We start from the raw sequence: 11,025 nt of genomic DNA on the forward strand, positions 1-11,025 counted from the left end.
AAAAACAAGTGGACAAAGACCCGAAACCAACAGACTCGTTAGGTGTTAATGTGAGTCGTTAGCCTTTGATGGGCGGTCGTTACCCCTCCCAGCCCTCTAGGAGGGTTCTTCGAGCCCTCCCAAGGAGGTGCAGCCATCTGTCCCACTTGCAGTCAGGTGACCCCCAACCACCCTCCTAGAGGGCTGGGAGGGGTAACGACCGCCCATCAAAGGCTAACGACTCACATTAACACCTAACGAGTCTGTTGGTTTCGGGTCTTTGTCCACTTGTTTTTGCCACCACCCTCCTGGTGGATAAATATCTGGTACTCCCCACCAGGCTTTCAGAACTGAAGAAGCCTCTTGGATGAGAGGTGAAACGTTTTCGACTGACACGAGGTTAGTCCAGTTGCCATAACTTATGCTTGCTTGAGACTTATCATGACCTGGATGACTGAGAACATCCACAGATTTAGCCATAGTATACTATGTCGAAAAATTTTTCAACATCTTGTAAGAACGTGCCATATGATGAAATAATGTAAAGGAGGCTGTGAAAAACACTCCAGAAAGGTTTTCTTTGAAAAAAAAAATCATGAATTTTGGCGCCAAAAAAACGCCATAGTGATATTTTTGATGACATACTAAAGTATGACGTTTTAGTGACATTTTGGACAACATACTACAGTATGACGTTTCTGTCACATTTTGGACGACATACTAAACTATGACGTTTTACTGACAGTTTGGACGACATACTAAACTATGACGTTTTTGTCATATTTTGGATGACATACTAAACTATGACGTTTTTGTCACATTGTGGACGACATACTAAAGTATGATGTTTTCGTGATATTTTGGACATACTAAACTGTGACGTTTTTGTCATATTTTGGATGACATACTAAACTATGATGTTTTTGTCATATTTTGGAAACTATGGCATTTTAGTGGTAAAATAGTTCCCCAATTTGACATCAAAAAGGTTTCAGTAGGAGATAACTGGGACTGAGCACAATTCCTGTTGGAATTTGAAGTCTTTTTATCAGACACACCAACTTTCACAACTAACAGATTAACTACACACTAACTACACACAAAAGGAAAATACAAACTCCAGTATCTGTCTTTTGATCCTTTATTATGAGTGTGCAAAAACAACATTAAATCCTTCCAGTATACAATGTCGATTAAATCTAACATTAAATAGCCTTATAAATGAATTCTAAGTTCTAGCAACGGCTTCAGTGTAGTACTGTATAATCATCTCATTGCATTAAGATTATCTTAATTATAATACTTTACATGCTGCTCTTGGTCACATTTATTACATATGATAATTCATACCTTCATTGCAGTTTAGAAACTGCATTAATTTAAACAAATTTGAACAGGACAGAAGTATAAAATAATTAATAATGTAGTGCACAACTTACAGTAGAGAGTAAATACTGTCACAACATAAGTCTACATCATGAAAAAAGGGCTAAATTTCAAGTACAGCATATTTTTTAGTAAAAAAGTTACAGTTGATTGATAGATGATACAGAGATTGTAAACATGAGAAACCACAATATTAAAACAATATTTCATATACGGCTGCAGCCTGTAAACTGAGTGAAGGAATAAAAGCTGCCTTTACATTCACAGTGAAGACAGAGAAACAGAATGTAGGTTGGCTGTCATGCAGAGCTGGAAAAAGTAACTGAAGCAGTCGATAAGAAGGTAAAGACCAGGAGCCACCATTCATCATGTGTGAGACAGTTTAAATAGCAGGACCATAAACTGGACAGTGAGCTGTTCTCAAGTCTGTTCATGTTTCAGGTTCTTGGTTTACGTCGCTGTGAACATAACAAAGGGCAACAGAAATGAGCATTTATATGTAAATATACCGCAGTAACTACCTCTATCTGCTATTAGAACAGCACACTGATATTAACTGTAATAACTGAAAAATAAGAACTATATGAACTCTAATGTTTTAACCCTCATGTTGTCTTCATTTACAGGCACCAAAAAATACTGTTTCCTTGTCTCAAAAAAATCCAAAAATTCAGCTAAAAAATTCCCCAAATTTTGGAAAATTTGCAAAACCTTCAGGAAGAAAATTCCAACAATTCCTTCAAAGTTTCCCCTAAAAGTTTTATTAAAAAAAAAAAAAAAAATCCCCCAAATTTGGCAAGAAATGTTCAAAAATTTCCCAAAAATGTTTAAAATGCAGACATCAGAAGTTTCACTGTGAAAATATATATTTTTTTCCCACATTTTCAAACTTTAAAACGGGTCAGTTTTGACCTGCAGGACGACACGAAGGTTAAACTGTTTGTTCCAGCTTCGTATGACATCGAGTTAGAGAATGTCAGAGGTAGGAAGACGTGGTGGGAAGAGGATCAGACAGCAGGAAAAGGAGAGGATGGAGATCATACCAGGTTAGACTGAACAGTGTTACGGTCACAAGTGTTACATTAAAAAAATACTACATCAACCAAATTAACACTCATTACATGAGACCTGACACTGTGGGCTTTTTGAATCCTTAAGATTCAGTTTCACCTGTCAGACATGAACAATTGACTGTTGCTGAAACAGAATATTTCCACTCGTGATGAAAAAAAAAAACAGCCCACGAGTGTCAAATCTTTAGTGAATTAACGCTAAAGCTGCTGCTTGTGGCTGTAACACCGTTCACCAACCTGTGGGCTTCGTTGGGCTTCCTGGATTGACAGCAGCCTTCAGCCTGCAGCTTTGGGTGACGTTCAATAAGATGGACTTCATGTCTGGATGCTGCAGGTGGACGTGGTGCAGGTCTTCCATCACCAAGACATCCTTCAGGTCATTCCTGCTGCAGTGGGTGAAGAAGGGAAGGAAGCTGTTCCACCTCAGACAGCCCAACGGTCAGCTGATGATCCACACTGAGGCTGCCAAGAAAAGACAAAAGATCTTCAAGGAGTTAATGTCAACAAACTACAGAACATGTGGATGGGTCTGAATGCAATGCCTGCAGTACAATAATAATGTGATGTTTAACCCTCCTGTTGTCCTCATTTACGGGAATCAAAAAATATTGCTTCCTTGTATGAAAAAAAAAATCCAAAAATTCCACAAATTTCTGAAAATTTGCAAAACCTTCAGGAAGAAAACTCCAATAATTCCTTAAAGGTTTCCCTTAAAAGTTTTATTTTAAAATAAAAAAAATCCCCCAAATTTGGCAAGAAAATTCTTGTAAATATTTTCAAAAAATGAGTTAAAATCTTCCAAAAAATCCTAAAAATATCTAAAGTGATTCCATATCTATCAGGAAAACTTCTACTATTTTCTTTAAGAACATTCATATAAAAATCAACCAAAATCCAGTGAAATTCGCTGGATTTTGGTTGATTTTTAAGTGAATGTTCTTAAGGAACATTTTTAACAGTTCTTTTTTTTTTCCAACCAAAAAATGTTCAAAGATTTCCAAAAAATGCTGAAAATGTGGACATCAGAACTTTCACTGTGAAAATATTTTTTTCCCCCACATTTTCAAACTTTAAAACTGGTCAATTTTGACCCACAGGACGACACGAGGGTTAAATGATTTATTCAACCTGCACTAAAGTGACTGTAGACCCCACACTGTAACTGAAAAGTTACTGCATCAAAATGAATGAATATGTTGTGTTTTAAAGATTGGAACCCCTCCAGGATAATAGCAACAGAGACAGTGCCTTCACTGTATGTATAAAACCCATCTGTAAATCCTGTCAAATACAGTCTAAACAACAATATCAGCCCAAACATCAGAAACGAAACTAGAACGCTGACTAGATTGTAAATGTCAGGCCTGATTATGCTGTAATCTGCAAACATTTCTTTGGTCACAATTATTTGGTTCGAAGAAACAGAGTCAACAAAGGCACACCTTTGTTAATATACTAATAAAACAAACAATATAGAAAATCAAGAAAACAAATAAAGCTTGCCAATTGTATACAAAGAATCTTTGGAATTTTTGGGCTTTATCTACACTACCATTCACAAGTTTGGGGTCACCCAGATAATTCCATGTTTTCCATGAAAACTCCCACTTTTATTCATGTGCTAACATAACTGCACAAGGGTTTTCTAATCATCAATGAGTCTTTCAACACCATTAGCTAACACAACGTAGCATTAGAACACAGTAGTGATGGTTGCTGGAAATGTTCCTCTGTACCCCTATGGAGATATTCCATTAAAAATCAGCCATTTCAAGCTAGAATAGTCATTTACCACATTAGCAATGTCTACACTGGATTTATCATTCATTTAATGTTATCTTCATTGAAAAAAAAAAAACCCTTTTCTTTCAAAAATAAGGAAATTTCTAAGTGACCCCAAACTTTTGAACGGTAGCATATGTATGTACTTTTATGTTGTAAGTTAGTCAGGTTAATCTCCAAAATTAATAATACTGTGGGGTCTTAGCCATAACATTTATGATAGTCGGGAGAACTTTTTTTATTGTCTTTGTAGGTTTTTATTTTATTAAATATGGAAATTATTCTCATAAAATCATACCATAAAAACACTGTGGGTTCACAACCTCAGCATTTTAACTGGGCAGCACATAAAAATAACACTGATTTCATTCTGACCATACATGAAGTTCTGTTTTGCACACAGACTGTTTGATCCAGATGAAAACAGCTGTATATAAACTGGTCTCCAGCTTTAACAAGAATCACGCCATGAGTTTTTGGTAGATGATCACTTTTTGGCAGGTCACCCCTGTGTTGCCCAGTTTTAAATCCATCGACAGCTGCTCTCATGTGGATCAAACAGTCCTTCTGTGCAAATCCAAATCATTTTGTCAAAACAAAATGTCTTTAGTGAAACTCTACAGCTGTTTTAGATGATAGTGTCATCATGTCTGACATTTAGGATGATTACAGCCAACACTACGGTATGTTTTCCAATGTTTAGACAATAGCATGACGAACATGTCGTTGTTCTGACTGCAATTAACATGATTTACGGATGGCTTTTATAGGTATTGTGACGACCCTCCACTTGGACACCAGGTGTGCCTGTTCAGGAGCTGAGGGTCATCAGCTGATTGAGCCACACCTGGGAGCAAGTGGCTCAAACTACATAAAACCTCCCTCTCTTCTAGCATCTGGCTCTCTCTGACAGGAGCTGCGGCCATGTGGAACTCCAGTAGCATGATTCTGGGTTTTGTTTGGGTCTTTCATGCCCATTTGGGTTGTTTTGCGTGGAAATAAACCGTTTTTAGTCACCACACCATTGTTGTCTCCTGGTTTTGTTGCGGCTTTTGGAGCCAAGTTGTAGCAGTATAAAGACATAATCTCTTTTGCAATTATCCTGTAGTCTATAATCCTTCAAGTACAACCTTCATGAATGAAATCAGTCTTTTCAGTCATAATGGAGAGGTCGAATTTACTATTTGGCAGATGTAAAACTGCATTACATGAGTTTACCAGGTCCTTTAGAAGTACTTCAACAACTACAATCTGGGCCACAGAGCAAGTAAAGTAAAGCAAAGATGTAATTAGAACTGCAACCACAGTTTTTAGCAGGGGTTGAGGTGACACATTTTTAGTACTTTAAAAAAATATTTATAACAATTGGTGGTGGAAGGACAGCTAATGGTGATAAAACTGGGCTTGTAGCATATTATCTACCTTTCAACGATGGGAAAGGGGCAGCATTTATGTTTTGACAACGTTTATCTAATGAGTTATTGATGCTGAAAGTCCGAATCTGTGAACATCTTTCCAACTTCACTGAACTACACCACACCAGGGTACAGTCTAAATCTGGCAATTAGGTTTTAAATTGGTTACGTGGAAACGAAAATACACAGGAAAATGTGACATGAGGCCATATTCTCCACTTTTGGGGTGTTTTATTAAATTCGGCGTGTAAATCATCTCCCAAATAAAACGGATTTCAGCGCATCTACGTGTTTAGAAGAGGAGTAGTGAACGGTTTGTAGGGGAAAGTCTTCAAACAAAAAGTCGATTCCTTACCTTACAAATCGAGGAAAAGGGTCGATAAAGCAGGAAATACACCAACGGCAATTCTTTTGGACAATTGTCTAAACTTTTAGCTCCATTTATTTGATTAAAAACTGCTGCATGTGACGTCTTAGAACAGGTTCTACTGGCTTTACTAACAGGAATTCCTCCTCTTCTTCGGAACAGAAACAAACTAGTGCATTACCGCCATCTTGTGGTACAAAATGTGGACAACTTAACTAAAAGAGTTTTTTTTAAACCTCCTTCTCTAGATTGAATTTGTTTATCTAAGATACTGAAATATGATTTGCTGACTATTGACTATTTCTTGAGTAGTTTCATGGACTATCTTTAATTTAAATTTTTACTTTAATCTTTCTGAGGTTTTCGATCAGCTGCTTTCGTGAAAGTATCTATCTATCCATATATATATATATATATAATACAGGCAAAATGTGACCACGGGGGGAACAAGGGTGGGTGGATGTATGTATATATATATATATATATATATATATATATATATATATATATATATATATATATATATATATATATATATATATATATACATACATACATCCACCCACCCTTGTTCCCCCCGTGGTCACATTTTGCCTGTATTATGTTTCTTTGTTCTGAATAGATCAATCCTGTGTGTCCAAATCTGAATTTTGCTATTATTATCTCATCTCACCGCAAAAATCCCACCTTTCTTTGAACCCTGTGAAACTTTTGCCTCCTTTCCTTCAGTGTCTGATTAATGATGCGCCTTGGTCTTAATATTTTTTGTGGCTTCCTTTGCTGTCTTAGCTGCAATTTCTTTTCTTTTCATTCCACAAGTCGCATCATTTCCCATCATTTGAATTCTGTGTATTGCTTTACATGTTCTTTATTTTCTATAATATTTGGTAACAGTTCATTCGTCATTTTCTCCATTATTTTGCATGTGTTGGATGTTAAAGCAGGCCTGTAATGTCCTATCTCCCAAACTTAAAAAAAAAAAAAAAAAAAAAAAATTGTAATAAAATATCCTTGGATGACTCACCAAGCTGAGTTTATCATTATATAGCACATCTGGTCCTTGCCTGGAGTGAGCGCTTCAGTTCTGTCTTTGTAAATGGTTTCTTTAATAGGTCATTGGTGTCTCCCTTGTGTTAAAATAAGACTGTTCTTCATACTCTCCTAACGTAGTTTCTCCACATTTTCTTCCTTCTTCACTAATGTTGTCTAAACTGTGAATTTTGTCAAAGGTTTGTGCCGGGTCCGTGTATATTTTGGCAATTGGATCTTCCGTTCGGAAACAGGTATTGAAAAACAAAAAACGAGTGGTTATTTGATTTTCGTTTTAAAATACAAAAATTTAAATTGAAATACAAGGCTTTTTTCCTTTTCATGATCGAAAAGGGGATATACGAAATTTAAAAAATGCTTTGATTTTCATTTTATATTTAGAATAACAAAAAAGTAAAATCAGTAAGAGACAGAAACGAAAAAAGGTCCGTTTTTTTCGTTTTCTGAGACCGGAAGTGGTCATCAGCAAGTGTGGAGCCAAACGGAGTACGGTGTATAGACTGTATATAATTTATATAATATAATTTTTAATAAATTTAATATAATTTTTTCGTTAGTTTTCATGGTCAAAATGAGGGATCAGGTGACTGATCTTAAAATAAATCAAGATTGAATTTTTTTTATAGAGCGTTAAAGTTTTGCGAAGCCAGGGGGCGGGACTACTTGATTGACGGTCTGGTCTGGAATGATTGACAGGTCCTATGGAGGAGGCAGCAGAGATTCTGTTCTCCTGTTTGGATTAATTCTGATATAATAACTGTTGGTTTATTTATCGGTGCAGCAGCAGAACATTTTCCACAGACAGTTTTCCTGTCTGTTGGCTTGTTTTAACCAGTTTTCTACCTTCGGCTGATTCTACCAGCAGACACTGAAAGGACTCTGATAGTTCGGTAAGTTAATGTTTATTTTTATATCGGTGCCGCTTTTAATGCACTTTATATGCATCTTTAGTGTCAGATGTAATGTGTGCCATGCACTCCAGATGTTGGTGGAGTTTATTTCTGTGTGTGTTGACCAGAGAAGAAAGTTAGCATTCAGTAAATATTAGTTTCAATGTTAGCGATGCTAACCGAGCTAGCTGCTCAGTCGTAGCCTGATTAAAGCTAACGTAGCATTAAGCTAACGATGTTTGTGTTGAGTTTCATGTAAACAGTTGAAGTGTGTTGTGTTACTGTAATGTGGTACATTTAGTTTATAAAACTGTCAGTGGAGACGCTGGTTCACATTAATGTAACGTTTAGAAAACCTAAATGTGATTAAAACAGTGAGGTTAAGGTTCTGTGTTGTCAGTAGTCCTGAATATCTGCTGAGCAATTAAATGTTCATCAGTGATTAATCTTTAGTGTGAAACTTTTACTTTGCACCTATATTTTTTAAAATGTGGGTCATTTTAAGGTAAGACATTAAAGGATGGCTTTCTTAGGTAAATGAATTTAAGGTTTAATTGGCTGAAATCTTTCAGTACATTGTACATGCTTCCTTTAGGCAATATTATTAGGAAGCACTGTATTAATTTCTATTGTTATGCTGACGACACTCAATTGTATTTATCTATGAAGCCAGATGAAACTAATCAGCTAGCCAGACTGAAAGATTGTCTTAAGGACATAAAGACCTGGATGACCTACAATTTTCTACTACTAAATTCAGACAAGACTGAAGTCATTGTATTTGGCCCCAAACATCTTAGAAAATTGCAGTCAAAGCATATAGTTACTCTGGATGGCATTACATTGGCCTCCAGTACTACTGTGAGGAACCTCGGGGTTATCTTTGACCAGGACATGTCCTTTAAACCACACATAAAACAAATCTGTAGGATTTCCTTTTTCCACCTGAGAAATATTGTGAAAATCAGGAACATCCTGTCTCAGAGTGATGCTGAAAAACTAGTCCATGCATTTGTTACTTCTAGGCTTGACTACTGTAATTCCTTATTATCAGGTTGTCCCAACAGCTCTCTCAGACATCTACAGTTGATCCAAAATGCTGCAGCCAGAGTACTGACGGGAGTTAGCAAGAGAGATCATATTTCTCCTATACTGGTTTCTCTTCATTGGCTTCCTGTTAAATCTAGAATAGAATTCAAAATCCTTCTTCTGAGATATAAAGCTCTTAACAACCAATCTCCATCATATCTTAAAGACCTGATAGTACCATATTATCCTAGCAGAACTCTTCGCTCTCAGACTGCAGGCTTACTTGTTCCTAGAATCTCTAAAAGTAGAATGTGACGCAGAGCCTTCAGTTATCTGCTCCTCTCCTGTGGAACCAGCTCCCAGTTTGGGTTCGGGAGGCGGACACCCTCTCTATTTTTTCAGACCGTCTTAAAACCTTCCTTTTTGACAAATCTTATAGTTAGGGCTGACTGGGGGATGCTGAGGGGGTCAGCTGGAGTCTTCCTCTTGGACATCCCTTTAGTTCTGCCCCTAGTTCTGCTGCTATAGGCCTAGGCTGCTGGGGGACCTCTCTTGATGCACTGAGCCCTTCTCTGACTACCTATGTATTTACTATATATACCATTATTGCATTACACTCACTCTGTTTCTCCCTGTGTCCTTTCTCTGAGTGTCCCTGGTCCCAGAGCTGGATGCTTCAGATCTGTGTTTGTTCTCCCACCAACTGGCCTAGTCTCCATCTGTGGGATGCTGCTGCTGACCTTCCTCCAGCCCACTGCTTCCAGCTGCCCATTTCCACTAATCAACTCTGCATTGCCCTTACTGTACTTGATTTGCTCATCTACATATTTTTGAATTTAAGACCAGCTATATATGTAGTATATTTAATGCCAGAGTCGTACACCATAGCAGTAAACTATAATCAGTTTCCATGTTAGTTGTACTTTGCATGTATCATCTGTCTTATCATGCATGTATCAAATTGTGTGTTTTATGGTCCTTGCCAACCAGTCAACCAGAAAGAAAAGAAAAAAGAAAATTACTTCTTTCTGATCACATCTGTTCCGCTGCTCTTGAGAGGCAGCTGGCATCATGATTGCACTGTACTTTGGTCTGTTCCAGTCCAGCTTCAGCTCCAGAGACGGCAGGCGGGACGAGTCAACGGAGGCCGGGTGGACGAAGGTATGCAGCTGAGTACAATCCAGAAAACAACAGAGGAGGAGTGCAGTGGCCCAGGGCCAGAACAAACAGAGTAGCATCGTATGTCTCTTAGAAAACATCATAGTATAGCCTTTGGTATGAAAAAACGCCATCATATACATCGTATATTGTACAAATAACAAGTCAAAGGAAAGAGACATACATTGTAGAATTGTAGTAATTCTGGGCTGACTGATTTACTGATTATCAGTATTTTTTTATTTTTTTTTTACTGATTTATGGTAATAAATACATTTAAAAATGGCGCTGCTTTGGCTCTGAACCTTTATCTACCTGTGGTCGCTCTGTCTTCTGGAGTGATTTGATTGGTTATACATCACGAATAAAACTCCTTTAACTTAATATCTGTAAACAAAACAAAAACGTATCAACAAAGTTTTCTGTTAGAGTTTGTGTTCTTCTAAGTTGAACTCCAAGATTTTAAATACTTTCATTTACTGCAAATGAATATCTACTTCAAATGTCTCACTAATAATCATTATCAGCCTTAAAAACCCACAAAACACCCTTCTATACTCGACCAAACTTAGTACAGTCCGGTTCCCCCTTCTATAAATCTGCTTGGAATCGTCCACTTCCTGTTTGTCAAAGTGGCCTTCTACCTGGACAGGTTTTGTTGGAGCTCATGCAGCAAACATTTTGGGTAACTGCACTTTAATATGGATGGATGACTCTGAATTAGAGTCTGTTTTAATGAGATTGAGTTAAGATGTGTAGCTCTGTCATTAAATAGTAAATTATTTCTCTGAATTCACAGAGAAAATTCTGAAATGTTTGCTAGGTTAGCGTCCCACGTTCTTTGGCTCAACTAAAGCTAACTCTCTCCAACTTCTGGATCTCTTGAGTTGCTTGTT

The 11,025-nt window shown here is 37.1% G+C and overlaps 1 long non-coding RNA gene across 1 annotated transcript; it reads right to left on the reverse strand.

Moving 5' to 3' along the window:
* Window positions 1–1,118: 1,118 nt before the first annotated feature.
* On the reverse strand, window positions 1,119–6,307 carry LOC111572450 (uncharacterized). The gene is made up of 3 exons (XR_002746477.3): window positions 5,991–6,307; window positions 2,676–2,900; window positions 1,119–1,823 (listed from the first exon to the last, which is right to left on the reverse strand). It is a non-coding gene; the product is annotated as an uncharacterized LOC111572450 (long non-coding RNA).
* Between the last annotated feature and the right edge of the window lie 4,718 nt (window positions 6,308–11,025).

Source organism: Amphiprion ocellaris, chromosome 1, assembly GCF_022539595.1.
Source record: "Amphiprion ocellaris isolate individual 3 ecotype Okinawa chromosome 1, ASM2253959v1, whole genome shotgun sequence".
Classification (NCBI taxonomy): domain Eukaryota; kingdom Metazoa; phylum Chordata; class Actinopteri; family Pomacentridae; genus Amphiprion; species Amphiprion ocellaris.